Genomic DNA, 19852 nt, shown 5'->3' on the forward strand with positions numbered 1-19852 from the left:
TACTGTAAGCTAAACATAAGCCGTTCATGTGCAACCCTATCAATACTCACTCCCCTATTGTTACCACTCTGCCACATACCAGTGGAACTCCACCGATCCGCCGATGGGCTCTGGAAATGGGACTGGGACTAGGATTTTAACTATTCTCTTTTAAAAGTCCCTGACGCCCTATCTCAGAAACTACCAATCCTCTGCTACCATCTCGCAATGCATAGGATGTGGGCTCCTTTTCCCTTGTACCTTGCAATGGAAGATTATAGGTGCCTGAGGAATAAAAGGAGTTAGGATCAACAACAATATACCAATTGCAGTGTAACCCAGAAGCTCAGTTTCGATTATTAGGATTAAGTAAGGATTTATTACAAATTCAAAGCCAAGCTCATATAAAGGAAGTGCAGAAACATAGAATACAAATATAGAATCACTGAGAAATATCCGACACAACATACAAAATTCATTCTCAATGACAGAAAGTAAATGATTAATTCTTTTGCTGCTATACAGAGAATGAAAAACAAAGTCTGATGAGTAGATTGAAAGTCCCGGTCATGCTGCCTACACATGAGGTTGTCTAAAAAGATCTACTAAACCTCATTCTAAAATCAGGAAAACTCTATTAAGTCAGGAAAGCAGAGAACGGTGTCAGCATAGTAGAACCTCTGTAGAAGTTTGCTAAAGAGAAAGAAAATGTATAGCAAAAAGCCACCAATCAGATATGTCGCAAACAGGTCTGTACTTATCAGGGTCTAAAGGGAATCTGAATAAAACTAAAATATGATCTTAAATTATACCTATAACAGCACCTTTAAGAATCCCATTGCACGTCTCATTATTTTCCATCTTCAAACAACAGAACTTGGCAACTACACCTGAGATTTCTTTCCATCGATCCAAACATTAGAACATCTCTGGATTCTTCCTGTCTTTCTATTCTGCTTGGACAGTAATCCTTTCTTCGTTCACAAAAATTACCAAAAGATACTCCTTTTGAGCCTCACTATCTCTTTCACACAATGTGCCTTTCTTTAACCATGAGCACATGCAACTGCATCTGCAGCAGAAAGAAAAACATTGTCTCCAAAGCAAACACTCCTGTTAATATTAAAATTGTATTAAATCCCAGTGCTCAAGACCTTTAAACAACTTAGTGCAGCTAGCATGTCAGTACACATCTAAATGCATGATTACAGATACATATACAGTTACAATATAGATGTAAAGCACTATTCAAATTGATAAATGTTCAGTTATAAAATAAATTGACAGTAATATTTAAATGAATATACAGCTATATAAGAATTGACAATATTATTGAAACTACACAAATACAGATGTATGTGAGAACTGCAATTTGTTGGTACTATAAGGGAAAGCGTTAATATGCACACTCATATACATGTTGGGATTACACAGTATTTGCACTTTCTGAATCTGTTCAAGTGCGCTACATTACTTTAATAATGTTACATCACACAAATAGATGTATCCACATGTAAACATATATGTGGCCTAGTAAACATGAAAGGGTGAAGCAAAAATTACACTGCTCCAGTTGTTTCCTTCATGTCGAAATATCCCTATTCTCTTTCCAGTTCCTTAAGTAGTAATGGTCATGACAGGGAAAGGGCTAGCAGATATGGCCAGGCATTTTCACTAGCTTGGTTTTATGCAAGTTTGCATATTTTTGCATTTCTGCATCTGTATGCATTCTGATGTCAGCAATAGACCAGTGTGCATTGTTCCTTCCATGGTGTCTGTAGCAGTCTTCATCCTTAGTCAGGACTGTGTGCATGTGTGGTCTTATATCTCTGACACTTGGGTACTTGGGTTAGGTCTGCTCATCTGATTTTGCGTGCTCATCTCTGATATCAAATTATGTAATTGATTCAGTGCCAGGTCCTTTCTTGTGGTGCCTTAAATATTTCCTGGCTTCCTAGATTGGTTTAAATGTTTTGAGACATACTGCCTCAAAATATCTAAACGAGCTCATACGTTTCCTATGTTATTGCAGTTTAGAAGAATCTTCACCAATTACATGTTTTGTAATGTGGACAATGGCTACTCATGGTAATTAGCTCTGCCCCTAGAAACATGTGGAAGTGCTGTTCTTGGCCTTGCTTTCTGCCAGCCACTACACTGTGTAATCTTGTCTTGCCTGGAATGTGAACTTGACCCATTTCATTTTGACTGGTCAGGACTATTACAATGAGGTATCCTGACTATGTTTTGCCATTTTACATTTATTTATCAGCCTTGTTTGATAGGTTTTGCTTGTGCCTCATAAGTCTGATTGATGTAGGGCTCTTGTGTTTGATGTGACATGGTTTAGGTCACCATGACATGTGTTATTGACTGGCTTACTGACCACAAGTGGTCTGAATAGTGGTCTCTCCATCCAGGTCCACAGGCATAGTTTACACATTGTCAGTTCTGAATACTGGACTTCAATATGACTGACTGATTGTGTATCATCGTGTTTATGAAATTGTTGTTGTGTCTCCTGATACCTCTGACATTTTCCACTTCAGCATCCCTGAGCTTCTGCAAATAAATGGTTTCATACTCAGACTTCTGTTATCAATGATATTGAGGGGCTGGATCATCCAACAATTGCTTTACATGGTAAGAGGTGATTTGGGACACTACTCCCATGAGTTATGAGATATGCACTATTTGTGAGCAACTGCTGAGTGGACTCGTCTGAATCAAGACTTGACATGTCTGATTAAAGTCCTGTCAAGTCCTGTGATGACCTCCAGCCAGGAGTGGCATCTAGCAATCCTAGAGTGCATTACTCCACCTGCTCTCCCTAGACATCTGGACCCTTCCTCGGATGTTAGGAACTTCATAGTTGACCCTAGAGGTGTGGCTACCAGTGGGCTATACGCCCACGAAAAACTGGTTGGGGCACTGGTTTCCCCTCTCTGTTCCTACCACCAGCCTGTCTACCTTAACAAAGGGTCAAACCTTCAGGAATGTGATCGCCATTTGCCCACCAAAGGAGGCTTCACCTTTGAAGCTCACCATCTGGGGCAACACACTGAAAAACCTCCTGCAGTGGAGGTAGCACCTATTGCTGTAGCAGGCTTCTATTTACTATTCCTGAGTCTGGGAATCATTCACACTGCTCCCCATGGGGGCAGAACGCTGTCTAGTGGCCAGCAAATGTGGGAGGTCACTGAACAAACTGGGCAAGAGAGCGACAACTTTCTAAATTTGCTCTTCCTTAAAAGTGACATTAAATTCCACTTGGGCATTAAGTTGGGTTTAATGCCCAAATTAATTTGATACCTTGAAGTACCCACTTCAGGAGTCCCATTCAGAAGTTAGCCGAACTGAGAGGTCAGCTGGTAACTCTGTGTTAGCCAATGGGTAAACTACATTTTCCACAGCAAAAAATAAAAATTTCAAAGTTTTGCTGTTAGGAGATATTAAAAGTATGTGCTTTGATTAATAATATGCAGCACGTTGCCTTAGGAATGCATGTGCCTTTTTTAGGGGAGACTCATATTGTTAAGGTAAGTGGGACCTTTGCCAATAGTTTAAATGGCAAAGTAGAGCTAACAGTTTGAAACTGCTCTTCTAGGCTGCAGTGCTGTGCTGGGAGCCATTCTGCATTTTGTCATACACAGGGTGGCACAACCAGTGTTGAGGCCCTGGGGACATACTCTGACTTACATGCAGTGGGTATCCTTGGTACCATATAATAGGGACTTATAAGTAAGAAATCTTATGCCGATTTGGGGTAACTATTCAACATTTATTTTATAAGGGGTTAGGACATTAGCACAGAGATTTGGTAAGCAGGTTTCAGTGCACTCACAGAGTCTGAAAACCAGCAGCTAGTAGTCCAAATGGGGGAAAAAGTGGGGAGATGGACCTGCAAAAAGCCTGTTTTCTCACAGATGAGATGTGGAAATATTGTTGTGCACAGACTTCTGAGCATCTGCCCAGCAGTAGACAATGCCTAATACACTGCAGTTATATTCACAGATTATGCTATACCCTAATTATGATGTAGAAGTTGGAACTGAAAGATGATTTAAAATTGGAGAAATATTAAAGGGAGGAGAGCTTTTGAATACAGAGTGTGTATTCCTTATAAGAAATTATTGGGTTCTCAATCCAAAACAACCTGCTCATTAAACTGTTGAGTTGGGTGCAAATTATCCTTTATGCTGACCGTGGATTTGTAGCCTTGCTCTGTTGGCTGTGAAGCAATTGGTGGCACAACACTGGGGACAAGGAAGTTTCTACCAAGAAACAATGGCTACGCAAACTCACTTAGGGACTCATTACGATGTCGGTCGGAAAGCATTCCGACGACTCTGTGTTGGAATCGGTTCTGGCCAACTCGGGTTCGGTGAGTCTGATTGATTACGATGTTGCCGAACACCATCCGTCAGACTCCCATTCACTTCAATGAGAGCCTGTGTTCCCAATGACAACACAGGCTCCCATTGAAAAATGGGGTGGTTGCAGTAAACCTTGCACCATGTCGCATGCACCCCATGGTGCCTGCCACACTGTGCATGTTTGGAAAGAGGGGTCCCATGTGTACCCCCATGGGCCCCAACCGGAGGCCTCCGGGTGAAGGGGGGCCAGCTATGGACCCCCAAAGTCAGTTTCCAACAGTCATTTCATGTCTTGCAGATCGTTTCGGAACCAACAGGGTAAAACGTCGTTCGGAAACGCGGTCCATAGACCTGTACGATTTGGCTCTGACCGACCCGAAGTATCCAAATGCCGTCCGGAACCGAGTTGGAAAGACCGTTCCGCCAAGGCGAGATGGTGTCTGAGTAACATCTCATCCGCGATGCTCCGCCAGTCAGATCCCCAAAAGCCGTATGCCGGTATGCCCTCGAAAATCGCATCAAGTGCATCAAAAGGAATTGTCAAATGGATCAATCTCAATATGTGCAAGTCATGATTACTATCATGAGTCGACCCGAGCAACCTGGAACAGGGGAAGAGTGTAAGCAACCTCACCCACCGCTAATTCCTGCTTCAGCTCCCTGGATTCAGCATCGCTGATGTCTCCTGCGCTGTGGCAGGATTCTCCCTCAGCGCTGCCACTGATAAGAATACTCTTGGCGATCTACAGAGACCTGCTGGCTCCGAAGGAAATTCCTCTCTCACCCGCACTACACGATCGGCACAGTGGTGTCCCGTCTGCTCCCTGGTTTCCAAGACAGAGCACTTGGAGTGCTTGGAAGATACATTGTTGTAGTAAAGGACCTGACTACAGACAAGTAAGGATGACAGGACGGGGTAGGAAAACAGTTACAGCCAAAAATATACAGCTTTCTATCCCCGTAATGAAAGTAAAGTCTGAGCCCAGCACAATGACTGCCTAAAATCGGCTAAAGTGCATTGATACACCTGGGGGCATGGGTAAGACAGGAGAGAAGAGTGAGAAAGGCGATAACGTGGAAAACATTGAGAGATCTGATATACCTAAGAAAAATCAGATAGAAACCCCCAGGGACTCTGGCAACTGTCAACCACTAATTACTAACATTTTTGGCCCAAGCGAAGGAAAAGTAAACAGGGCTCTGGAGGATAGAAAGAAAGATGAAGGGGGCAGAATGCTCAAACTGGTGCTGCCACTGATAACGCCGTTGCTGCCCCCTTACTGCAGTTCCGGCGGTAACAAAATGCCCTGACCTCCAATCACCCCCAACTCCCAGCCTGGAACTCAAACACGAAGAGACTATCAGTAAAAACTCCATCCCTGGGTCCCAAGATGACTTACAAAAGTATAAGGAAAATGCAGGAAGAAATTTAGGAGCAACTGACAATGAATCCTCTTCTATCAACAAAGTCCCTGGAAAAGAAACTGATAAATCCCCTTGCCCTTGCCCAGGACACCTGACACCTTGGAGAAGTTCTATTCCTTAACTGATGAATCTGAAATTTCAGACCTGAGCATATCCGCCTCCAGTGAAAGAGAGGAGCATAACTGGAATAGCAGTTCAGATGCAGACCTACCTACAAAAACTCACGAACAGAAAAAACTCAAAATGAAAAAACTGGAGAAAGAGATGTGAGACCCACGACCGAGGAAACGCTGGGGACCTCAGATGGGACTATTCTCCCTCACAACCATGTCCGACCTAACAGGGTCCTCAGGGGGCAACCACACAATTACAGGCAGCGCTGAAGATGGAGGTTTAGTGACCAAGAATGATCTTGCTCCAGCAGTGGTGCTACAATCAACCAAGAGTTTCCAGGAGGAGGTAAAACTAGACAACCGGAGATCACGCCTAGCCGCAAAAAAACTACAAGGGGCCATGAGGAAGGTGGGCAGAACGTGTGCTGAAACCGCAGACAGGATGGCTTCCGTTGAAGTACGGACCAAAAATCTGGAGTAGGATACAGTCATTATTTTTTTTTTTTTTATTTCTTTATTGAATAGAGACCACGGGTTCAAACAAGAAGAAACATAACCCAACATTCAATCCAATATGCAATGCAGGATCGATTCACAAAGTTTGAATTACAATAGTGTTCGGCAGATTTCAAACTGTGAGACAGGTTATACAACTAATACAACAAAAATACTTCTATTATATCGTTCATTATGAAAAAGAAGAAAACAGATAAATAGTAGGTACACTAGATGCTTAAGATCATCTTACATGTCCATATATGCGCTGACAGCGCCCCATATTAGCTGCCCCAATGCCTTTTTCCGCCTCCCCTTAACAGTATACAGATTATATTCCATATTGTACGTGAACAAAAAGCGAGTTCTCCACATATCAATTGGGGGGGCATCAGTTTGTAACCACATTGAGGCAACGCACATCCTAAGCACTGCTGCTGCCATAAATATCAGAAACCTAACTTCATTACTGGGGTCTATGCGCACTCCACCTGCATCAATACCCAACAGAATCTCACTAATTGACAATTGTATAGAAGCACCGAGAATCTCAGATAAGAACCTGTTTATGTGTCTGAGCAATTCTGATAATTTAACACAGGTGGCAAAAATATGTACTACATCAGCATGTAAAATATTACATCTGAAACACTTTCCATCTGGATCTCCTCCCCACTTTGCAGTCTTATCAGGCGTGCGATAAAGATAAACCAGAGTCTTATAATGTTGTGCCTTAAGATTGGCGGACATAAATAAACGGCAAGCCAATTCAATCGAGAGCTCCAGCGATACAGTCATTTTGAAGGAACAAGGAGATGAACATGAGGACGTAGTCAAGGACCTAATGTGGAAAATGGAGGAACATGAGAATAGACAACGTCGCAATAACCTCTGTGTTCCCCGGCATTCCGGAAGGAGCTGAAGGGAACAACCCCAGGAAATTCATGATCATGCTTCTCAAGGGGGCCTTCCCAGAACTACACACCTGGGACTGGGCAAGGTACCTCGTGACAGCCTATTACATACTGGGTCTGCCAGCTGTTCTTCTAACGGACACTCATTTAACCATGGCCGGTCTAAAAAACCTGCTAAAGAAGCAAGGAAAGTTCACTTCAAGACAACAGGATCTCGAACGGTTCAGATCCAGTCGTGGCGCAGAGGGTCTTGTCTACTCGCACGAAGCTATCCCATGTCAACCATACCTGAAAGCAGGACTGGGCAGGCAAGCCCTACAAAATGTATTGAGAACCCGGATTTTTACATTACCAATACAGGATTACAGGGCACACTGGAAAAATACACCATCAGGAAGCAGTGGATGCCGTTTGTTCTAATATCACACAGAATCTGCCGAGAACGTCGTCTGCTGCTGTCCAGTCTTGTTAAGCCCGAGGCGCCTGTATCTAAGAACTATGTTTATCCAAAATGGACTAAGATCATGTAAGGAGGCTCTCATGTTTATCTACACCACTACAGCGCTGATGAAGCTTGCACAAATTGGGAAGTTCTATGCATTAGCTGGAATGACTCTACCTTCAACGCAAGAACAGAAGATAACAGCAATATAAAATACGAGCCACACACCTCCAACTGTGGCAGCAGCCTTAGTATTACGACTCTATTAACTATTATCACTGTATAGTTTGCCCATCTTTCACTCCGCACTTTGTCTCACTTTTTAGCTGTACCCACAACAATGCATTAATCGATGATGTAAATGCCAATGTTTTGCACTTCCATGCCTTTCAGTCTCGCTCCCTTTTCATGCTGTATCTTACCTTCTCTCTCAGATGCTTTTACAATTTGTATTAGACTTTTTAAACCAACTAAATGTTTTTATTTATGATGTAACATGTACTGTATTTGTAAATGATTTTAGGTAATCATACAATGAAGAAACTCATCAATGCCACCAACACCTGGGACTGGGACAAAGAGATGCAGCGAGCTAATAGATTCCCGCTAACACCATCAAAACGTCCCTCATCTACTCCTCAGCACCCCCGTGCAATGCTCTTATACTTTGGAAACTTGCTCCTTCGCCAATCTCTCCAAGATCTGGCTAGACCAACAGCCGAGACGGAGTTCAATGGAGTCACTTTCTTTACTTTCTTTACAATGCCCGATTTTGCTCATGCTACTGTCGAGCGTAGATGGAGGCTTAGACAGCTCTTTGCCCCCCTTCAACAACTTGGGGCCGATGTATACTTACAGAACCCAGCTCGGCTAAAGGTTATTTTGAGGGGGACCACGAGCAGTTTTATTTCTGAAATTCAGGCCCAGGCATACCTACAAGAGATCACTGGCCGAAATGGGAATAAGACCTAGCAACCAATAGACTCAAACACTTTACCTTCATGAAATCTCACTCTTGCAAAGCTATTATCTTATTTCTTTTGTTCTTTCGTTCTCTCCTGTCCTTTTTCTATAATCGCATGCTAACTTAAGAATCATACAACAGATGGTAAAGATTAATCATGGTCATTATTAATGACTGCCAAAAGACTTGAGTTAGAATATCTTCATTTTTTTTTCACTGAGGGTGTCTCAAGTGAGGGTGGGAAAGACCGGCAGGGAAACGGGGTTATGATTGCTCAGATGCCATTATACTGGCCCGGGCTGGGCCAGGTAACCTCAGCTATGGGTGGTGGGAGGGGGGTGGGGAAGGGGGAGGCTTACGGGGGGGAAGGGGTTGCACCACGGGGAGAAATCTTACAGGTTTTTTTTTTGTTTAGTCCCAGTCTCTTACGTATCTTAAATGAGTAAACTGCGCATAGCTACAATCAATATCTGTGGCCTCAATGATCCCAAAGAAAGGCAGAATACTGCATCTGGACTTTGGTTATTGAAGGCTGACGTAATCTGTATGCAGGAAACCCACACAGAAATGGCTCAGATACACTTATTGGAAACACTCGGGTACACATTGGTGGGGACCACGACACAAAACTCACAGACACACGGGGTTGTGATTCTGACATCTAATCTTTCCCTACAATTCAGGCGTACATCAGTGGATCAGCTTGGGAGATGGGTAATCACTGAATGCTGCAAGAATAATGGAGCCTAACTCACCATATGCTCGATTTATGACAGTACTTTAGACAACCTAGCAGTGTTTCTTCATATTAATAATGAACTAGCTGCCTGGCCACTCCCTATAATTATTTGCAGGGATTTTAACATAAACTCACCTGCTGATAAGAAAATAGGCTTAGAATCTGGCTGGGTATATATCGGGCATTAAAGACGTTATGTCGAGAACATGCGCTTTCGGATCTTTGGAACTGGCAGAATCCTTCAGATCCCGGTTTCACTTATTTTTTTTACCCACACAATAAACATGGAAGATTTGATTTTGTATTAGTATCTCACACTCTTCCTCATGACTGCTCTATTGAGAAATCCCCACGCATGCTGGCTGATCACAGACCCCTAACTGTAGAGCTTAAGAGGAAAGCGCCCAAAATTGGGGGTGCTATTACATGGAGTTTTGAACAAGCTCTCCTTGTCAATGAAGAATACTGTGATCATATGAGGGAGTGGATCCCCCAATTTCTTTAGGAGAATTTATGGAGTGCAGAAATCAAAGTTATTTGGGTACGTTGAAAGCAGGAATACGGGGGAAACCCCCAGATTTTCAGCATCTCTGATTAAAAAAACGCTCTTTTCTGAAAAGGAACTGATCACAGTGCTCCAGACTGGGGGCGACCCTGCAGAAGCACAGGCAAAAGTGATAGTTGCTAAGTCAGCAATTATGGAGCTAATAGCAAAAAGCGGCGCAGATAAACTTGCAGTGTGGTGGAAGGAAGCATACAAGTGTAGCGGGCAGGTTGGGCATCACTTAGCAACCAGAGCTAGGCAAAAAGCCACTCAGAATATAATACTGGAAATTAAAGATCCTGAGCGAGGGATGATCACAGACCCAGAGGAAATCCAAAATGTGGTTTATACATACTACCAAGAGTTATATCGCGAGGATACATTTGGAAATCTGGGAGATGGTGTGCCATATCTTAACTCGATTCCAACAGAACAATTTTCTATAAGAAATTTTCACCACAACTGAAAGATTGTATGACACAGCTATTCATACACATATTTAAGGGTGGAAGACCACCTGACTCCTGGTCACAGGCTGAAATTGTGGTCTTTCTTAAAAAACATAAAATATCATCTGAACCCGGCTCATACCGCCCTATAACATTACTCAATAGTGACAGTAAGATTTATTCTAAAATCCTTGCTCCACATCTGGCCTCTGTAATTCACAAGGTTATTTCTATCCAGCAACATGGGTTCATACCAGGGCGGGGGACGACGGATCATATTAGAAGGGTCATCTCACTTCTGGATGCTGCAAACATCTCCATGGACTCAGTGGCAATAATTTTTCGATTTTATCCACACTCAGTGTGGGAGGGTATGCTCAGACGTGAGTCCCTTGCTCATTGCACCATCAGGATTCAGGCAAGCCGGGCCGACGAAGGCTGTGATGCCAGAAACCGGTCCCCGGAAGCTTGTTTCCTTCCCAGTATAAGAATTGGCTTGGTAGTTTGGTTTGCCCTGTTCCCATCATGCACTGGGACAGGTACAGACTAATTTGCATGTAGCCTGGTTCTGAGCTGGGATGGTGCAGTGAGCTAAAAAACGGTGATGGATTAAAACCATGATCTCTTGACTTGGTAAGAGTATTCTGCATCATTCAGAAGCTCTGTCCATCACCACCCCCTTTTTCCCAAATCGATTTTATCCACACTCAGTGTGGGAGGGTATGCTCAGACGTGAGTCCCTTGCTCATTGCACCATCAGGATTCAGGCAAGCCGGGCCGACGAAGGCTGTGATGCCAGAAACCGGTCCCCGGAAGCTTGTTTCCTTCCCAGTATAAGAATTGGCTTGGTAGTTTGGTTTGCCCTGTTCCCATCATGCACTGGGACAGGTACAGACTAATTTGCATGTAGCCTGGTTCTGAGCTGGGATGGTGCAGTGAGCTAAAAAACGGTGATGGATTAAAACCATGATCTCTTGACTTGGTAAGAGTATTCTGCATCATTCAGAAGCTCTGTCCATCACCACCCCCTTTTTCCCAAATCGATTTTATCCACACTCAGTGTGGGAGGGTATGCTCAGACGTGAGTCCCTTGCTCATTGCACCATCAGGATTCAGGCAAGCCGGGCCGACGAAGGCTGTGATGCCAGAAACCGGTCCCCGGAAGCTTGTTTCCTTCCCAGTATAAGAATTGGCTTGGTAGTTTGGTTTGCCCTGTTCCCATCATGCACTGGGACAGGTACAGACTAATTTGCATGTAGCCTGGTTCTGAGCTGGGATGGTGCAGTGAGCTAAAAAACGGTGATGGATTAAAACCATGATCTCTTGACTTGGTAAGAGTATTCTGCATCATTCAGAAGCTCTGTCCATCACCACCCCCTTTTTCCCAAATCGATTTTATCCACACTCAGTGTGGGAGGGTATGCTCAGACGTGAGTCCCTTGCTCATTGCACCATCAGGATTCAGGCAAGCCGGGCCGACGAAGGCTGTGATGCCAGAAACCGGTCCCCGGAAGCTTGTTTCCTTCCCAGTATAAGAATTGGCTTGGTAGTTTGGTTTGCCCTGTTCCCATCATGCACTGGGACAGGTACAGACTAATTTGCATGTAGCCTGGTTCTGAGCTGGGATGGTGCAGTGAGCTAAAAAACGGTGATGGATTAAAACCATGATCTCTTGACTTGGTAAGAGTATTCTGCATCATTCAGAAGCTCTGTCCATCACCACCCCCTTTTTCCCAAATCGATTTTATCCACACTCAGTGTGGGAGGGTATGCTCAGACGTGAGTCCCTTGCTCATTGCACCATCAGGATTCAGGCAAGCCGGGCCGACGAAGGCTGTGATGCCAGAAACCGGTCCCCGGAAGCTTGTTTCCTTCCCAGTATAAGAATTGGCTTGGTAGTTTGGTTTGCCCTGTTCCCATCATGCACTGGGACAGGTACAGACTAATTTGCATGTAGCCTGGTTCTGAGCTGGGATGGTGCAGTGAGCTAAAAAACGGTGATGGATTAAAACCATGATCTCTTGACTTGGTAAGAGTATTCTGCATCATTCAGAAGCTCTGTCCATCACCACCCCCTTTTTCCCAAATCGATTTTATCCACACTCAGTGTGGGAGGGTATGCTCAGACGTGAGTCCCTTGCTCATTGCACCATCAGGATTCAGGCAAGCCGGGCCGACGAAGGCTGTGATGCCAGAAACCGGTCCCCGGAAGCTTGTTTCCTTCCCAGTATAAGAATTGGCTTGGTAGTTTGGTTTGCCCTGTTCCCATCATGCACTGGGACAGGTACAGACTAATTTGCATGTAGCCTGGTTCTGAGCTGGGATGGTGCAGTGAGCTAAAAAACGGTGATGGATTAAAACCATGATCTCTTGACTTGGTAAGAGTATTCTGCATCATTCAGAAGCTCTGTCCATCACCACCCCCTTTTTCCCAAATCGATTTTATCCACACTCAGTGTGGGAGGGTATGCTCAGACGTGAGTCCCTTGCTCATTGCACCATCAGGATTCAGGCAAGCCGGGCCGACGAAGGCTGTGATGCCAGAAACCGGTCCCCGGAAGCTTGTTTCCTTCCCAGTATAAGAATTGGCTTGGTAGTTTGGTTTGCCCTGTTCCCATCATGCACTGGGACAGGTACAGACTAATTTGCATGTAGCCTGGTTCTGAGCTGGGATGGTGCAGTGAGCTAAAAAACGGTGATGGATTAAAACCATGATCTCTTGACTTGGTAAGAGTATTCTGCATCATTCAGAAGCTCTGTCCATCACCACCCCCTTTTTCCCAAATCGATTTTATCCACACTCAGTGTGGGAGGGTATGCTCAGACGTGAGTCCCTTGCTCATTGCACCATCAGGATTCAGGCAAGCCGGGCCGACGAAGGCTGTGATGCCAGAAACCGGTCCCCGGAAGCTTGTTTCCTTCCCAGTATAAGAATTGGCTTGGTAGTTTGGTTTGCCCTGTTCCCATCATGCACTGGGACAGGTACAGACTAATTTGCATGTAGCCTGGTTCTGAGCTGGGATGGTGCAGTGAGCTAAAAAACGGTGATGGATTAAAACCATGATCTCTTGACTTGGTAAGAGTATTCTGCATCATTCAGAAGCTCTGTCCATCACCACCCCCTTTTTCCCAAATCGATTTTATCCACACTCAGTGTGGGAGGGTATGCTCAGACGTGAGTCCCTTGCTCATTGCACCATCAGGATTCAGGCAAGCCGGGCCGACGAAGGCTGTGATGCCAGAAACCGGTCCCCGGAAGCTTGTTTCCTTCCCAGTATAAGAATTGGCTTGGTAGTTTGGTTTGCCCTGTTCCCATCATGCACTGGGACAGGTACAGACCAATTTGCATGTAGCCTGGTTCTGAGCTGGGATGGTGCAGTGAGCTAAAAAACGGTGATGGATTAAAACCATGATCTCTTGACTTGGTAAGAGTATTCTGCATCATTCAGAAGCTCTGTCCATCACCACCCCCTTTTTCCCAAATCGATTTTATCCACACTCAGTGTGGGAGGGTATGCTCAGACGTGAGTCCCTTGCTCATTGCACCATCAGGATTCAGGCAAGCCGGGCCGACGAAGGCTGTGATGCCAGAAACCGGTCCCCGGAAGCTTGTTTCCTTCCCAGTATAAGAATTGGCTTGGTAGTTTGGTTTGCCCTGTTCCCATCATGCACTGGGACAGGTACAGACTAATTTGCATGTAGCCTGGTTCTGAGCTGGGATGGTGCAGTGAGCTAAAAAACGGTGATGGATTAAAACCATGATCTCTTGACTTGGTAAGAGTATTCTGCATCATTCAGAAGCTCTGTCCATCACCACCCCCTTTTTCCCAAATCGATTTTATCCACACTCAGTGTGGGAGGGTGTGCTCAGACGTGAGTCCCTTGCTCATTGCACCATCAGGATTCAGGCAAGCCGGGCCGACGAAGGCTGTGATGCCAGAAACCGGTCCCCGGAAGCTTGTTTCCTTCCCAGTATAAGAATTGGCTTGGTAGTTTGGTTTGCCCTGTTCCCATCATGCACTGGGACAGGTACAGACTAATTTGCATGTAGCCTGGTTCTGAGCTGGGATGGTGCAGTGAGCTAAAAAACAGTGATGGATTAAAACCATGATCTCTTGACTTGGTAAGAGTATTCTGCATCATTCAGAAGCTCTGTCCATCACCACCCCCTTTTTCCCAAATAATTTTTCTAGATGCAGAAAAGGCCTTTGACAGGGTCTCCTGGCTTTTCTTATGGGAGACCTTGTCGAGGGTCGGAATTGGAAAAGGTCTCCTATAGGCCTTCAAAATGCTTTACTTTTGCCCTAATTCAAGACTTTTTGTAAACGGAGCACTTACAGATACTTTTAAAATAACAAGAGGTACCCTGCAGTAATGCCCAAGCTCGCTGCTGCTATTTGCAATCTATATTGACCCCTTCTTATGCCAATTGGGAAATAACAAGGTTATTAGACCTATCATAACCCATGGCTGGAAACCAAAGTTTTGGCATATGCCAATAATATTGCTCTAGTGACTCCCAACCTCGAAACTGCTATACTCGAAATCGAAGTAGAAGTGGCGAGATTCGGGGCACTCTCAGGATACTCCCTTAATCGTAGCAAAACACAAATCATGTGCAATGAGAACTTAACGATCAATGACACTCGAACAGTTAAAAATGCAACATTTCCCGGCATTGAAGTAGAAGTACCGACCCCTCTTGAACTTGTAATGGGGGTGGAAGCATGGGGCTGGGCCTGGCGATATTTAAACGACAATCACTACAAGAAAGTTCGTTTTAAAAATCTGCAAGGGGGTATAGAATTATGAAGTCAGTTCGGAAACTGATGAGTATGGGTCACCACACTTACTATACACCACTTTGCAATAACCCCAGCTTACCTGAAATTTTTAAAGGCCCAATCATCAAAAGATGGGGTGATGCAGGCCTGACTAAGCTCAGAGCCTCTTTCTCTCCAACAGGACTGGCCTCTTTCAAAAATCTTAAAGACTGGTATGAGTAAGATCGGAGGGATTTTTATAAATGTCTGCAAATTGGAGATTTTCTAAACAAGAAAGGGGAGGTCCAATACGTTTTGCTAATAACGATATATTAGATAAATTGAGAAAGAACAGAGATCTATCTATTCAAGGTGATTATAATCTTTTTAATTCACTAATTATAGATGATATGGAAGATCGGGCTTTAAAATGCAAAGTGGAGACTTTAGTCTCAGAAAACCTATTCTTTCATTCAGTTAAATTAGTACAGATTATTTTAATCCAGGCTCGACTCCAAGCTCAATAGTATAAAACATGCTTCTCGCTATATTACACCCCTATAAGGATCGCCAAATGGGGGACAGGGAGAGGATCCTTATGCCCCCGGTGTGCATTATTTCAGGCAGATCTGAGTCACATCTTTGTTTCCTGTGACACCCTTAGTAAAATAAAACAAGAGATTGCCATCTTTTTTAAGGAGGCCCTGGAAGTTGACTGCTTCCTCTCTCCGACTTTGATAGGACTTGGGGTAGTCCAGGACATGCAGGGGAAGCCTGGAGAAGAACTTGTGTTCATCGGTATGGCTATCCTCCGCTTATGTTTTGCATCTGCTTGGCTGGATCCAAATCCCCACAGGTTCCAGCAATAACTTTGTCGTTTATTAGCAAACTACAATCTGGAAAGAGCTATCTATGCAAGAAGGGGACTGCGCTCTCGAACAAAAGGCTTACAAATCTGGGCACCATTTTCTGGATGGATTGAGATGAATGGGTAAACTATAAAGAGGAAATTAATTTAAAACCCAAACTAAAGATAACAGAGCGAGGCCAACTCCCAGGGGATGGGTAGGGTGGGAGGGACGGTTTACTCGGGTAGGCTTAAAAAGGGGTAAAAAGAAATGCATAACTGTGATTTTCTTCGCTCTCTTTTCTTTTCCGCTCTCCTGTGACTATGAATTGTTATTGTCATGTATATTATCATCATATATGCATTATTAACATTTTTTTTTTTTAAAGGGTTAGGAAAATCCGAATGCCATTCAGAGTCTTTCCGACTGACCTATGATCTTTTGCCGGAATCCGCACATCCAAGAGACAAATGGGTCCCATTATTTGTTGTTATCTAAAGGCACAGATGATGTCTGATAGTCTGAGCATGCACAACTTACTGTATTGCACGGCAACAGTTTAACTGGCATTGTGTCATGTGTCGATTTGAGAAATATATTGCTCCAAAGTTTTAATGTATTTTTTGACTCCTTTTCAAATGTGTTCTGTACCTGAATAAAAATCCAATAAAAAAAGTGTAACCTGGACCTCGTCACTGACCCCATGCTTACCCATGGGCTGTAGGATATATTGGCTTGCAGACTGTCCTTATATGCCTCTTGGTCATCTACATTTTGTTCGTTGTTTGCCCCCCCCATCTGCCTCCAACTTATTTCAAAACAAACTGAGAGGGGGTTCATGGTTGTCTATCCATAAATGTTTGCACTTAGCACTAAGGGATTTTAATCGGTGGAATTATATACCACTCTTCCTCTTATTCCACACAAGCTTATTTTGACTTCAATGCAGGTTTATTCAGGAGGTTGGAGGCCTATCCATTTATTAGGGAGCATCATTGATGTCTTTTGTATTGCCTCTCCTATTATGGTTGAAATAAACTCAATTTCTCCGTCACCCTTGTCAGATTATGCACTGGATAAGTTGAGTGGCAATTTGTCTACTCCCACACTGGATAACTGGATAAGTTGAGTGGCAATTTGTCTACTCCCACCCGAAACTTTATAGGCTTACATAGTGTAACATTATAAGAGCTTTCTTTTTCAATGCAAATCTATCTGTTATCAGAAATTAATACAGAAGACACCCTACTCATTCTGTGCCATGTTTGGGATGTTTAGAGAGTTTGTTAATCATGCTATGAGGGCAGGTGCTCTAGCTCCATCCAAAGAACGGTGTGACTGATTTGTCATCTATCTTCTAAGAAGATATGTTTTCTATATGACAGCATTATAACTGACCATTGTCACCTTGAACATGCAGGTGAGGGACTCCTCCTTGGTACAACCTTTGGTAAAAGTTATTTCTCCAATCCAGCACTGCCAAACCTACCAGCTCTGAATCTCAGTTAAATTGAGTCGCCAGAGGACACTTGCATAGCAAAGGTACTAGACTCTATGTTTCTGCAATTGTTTCAGCACGTTTTTCACTCCTTAATGCCTCCATTTCCTCAGCCATTGTTCCCAGTTTCTGGAAAGAGTCTTATTCAAGATGCCCAGTTTTGATCCTAGGTCAGCAAGCAACCAAAGCTCAATCTCCATCCTCCCAGATGTTGATAAGGTCCGTGAGGGGGTCCTACGCCAATGGCTGTCCAACCACTTGGAAAATCACAAATTGCTAGATGTAGCCTGCATGGACACCCTCCAATGACTATGCCACACACAGAGCTTGGTATTACATGCCTTTATTCATCTGCATGTATCCTCAAACTCAACATTCTAAAACTGCGTTCATTTCACTATGCTCTAATACTTAGGTCAAAATTCTATGGATTTAATCATTAGTCAAAAGGGTTCTTTCATTGCTAACTCACACAACACAACATCTCCCCTTCTGTGAACTAAAAAATAGAAGTTTTTTACAAACATATATACAAACATAGTTCTTCGATGTGTCTTCAAGGTGCTCTGATCATACATTCTGATCGTGTCTTCAGAAAGTGGGGACGGGCAGCAGAAGTGTCCATTATCTGTGCTGGCAATGTTGAAAAAACAGCAGTTAGGGGGTTTCCAATAGTCCTTTCAGACCCACTCTCTACATTGACATCAGGGACTGATTAGCAATGAGCCACATGTTGGAAATGTGAGGAATCTCATGTAATGGACTTCCCAGGACGTTGGACAGTCACCATGTGTCCTTTGCTGGTCAGAACATGAAATGGCTCAGCTTCAAAGAGAGAATGACATTTTCGTTGTCTAGACTGACAGACAAGAATTTGCTCTCCTCTAGTGAAAGCAACACCTTTTGTATGTTGGCAGTTGTCTGCATAGACCTTCATTTTCCTTTTTTACGGTCCAAGTCTTTAGTACAGGTTGCTTCCTCAGTACTTGATCGTCTGTTGATTCATTGAGGTAAGTTGGTCATCATGGCTCTTCTGAACATCAAGGTGGCAGGGATTTCACCAGTGGGCGAGTGAGGGGTCGAAAGGTGAACCCGAAGAGTAGAATTCAAGACAATTTTAGGGTTGAGCGTCTCCAATACTGCACGCTCAACAGCTTTCTTAAGAATACTCATGAAACGTTTGCAAGGCTATTGGCTTGTTGCCAAAGAGGTGCGCTCTTTTGATGACTGAAAAGGTCTCTGGGCCCGATTCACAAAGGCAATATGAAACAGAAGTCTAACTGTACAACTTTTGGCATTCACAGAGGTCATTTGCAAGTTATATCTTTAAATCTGCAGTCAGGTTGGAATCTCAGCACCCGGGCCGTACTATCCGCACCCAGGCTGTAATCTCCGGCTCCAGTCGTAGTCTCCGGCTTTGGCCAGATGAAGTGTAATTAATGGGCTGGAATACAATTTTTTTTACAAAAAGGTGATGTGATAAATGATAGAAGAGGTCATGGAAATCGGTTTGGGCAGGGAAAAGGGTGTGGCTGGACACTACATCATATCCCAGACAGTTTGCTCCTTTGCATCATGGTGCATGCAGTTCATGATTTACGCTATGGCTTGTAAATGACCTCCGCTAATATCAAAAGTCATAAAGTTACACTTTTGTCTCAGATTGCCTTTGTGAATCGGGCCCTCTTAATTTTCAACTGTTGAAAGGTGGGCCGATTTTAAGATCACAGGAACACCCCATGTCGCAAGTATGCTGTCTAATCTCTATGAAACCTTCTTGAGTCATAGTTGGAAGATCTTCTATCAATGGAAAATTGGAGTATTCATCAACAATCACCATCAGAAGTCAATGGCAATTCTTTCCCAGACATTCTTTAGCAACGCATATGTTTAAGGTGTGTTGGGTGGTTTTTCATTAAAAGGTAGCTGCATAGATGAGAGTCCATCAATTCTCATTATACTCTGTCAGTGTGATGAGGAAACCAGACTTGGTCTCAGAGAGCTTGTTTGTGACAATAATTACACAATGTTCTTAATGGGCCACTTCAATTATCTGTTGTCATGGACTCTCTGTGATTACAATTCTAGAACCTCTCAGGATAATGACTTCTTGTGTAGCTGATGGTTCAACTTTGACATTTTTAAACTTCTGATATTCTCTGTCATTGGTAAGAGGTCGAGTATGCTGGTTCCAAGATTGAAGTGTAATTGTGTCTTTTAGTTTAAACATGTCACTATCTTGACTTGTGGCGGTGACAATTTGTTGCAATGAAATGACAGCTGGTGAGCTTGATGCCACAATG

This window comes from Triturus cristatus, chromosome 6 (assembly GCF_964204655.1).
Source record: "Triturus cristatus chromosome 6, aTriCri1.1, whole genome shotgun sequence".
Taxonomy (NCBI): Eukaryota; Metazoa; Chordata; class Amphibia; order Caudata; family Salamandridae; genus Triturus; species Triturus cristatus.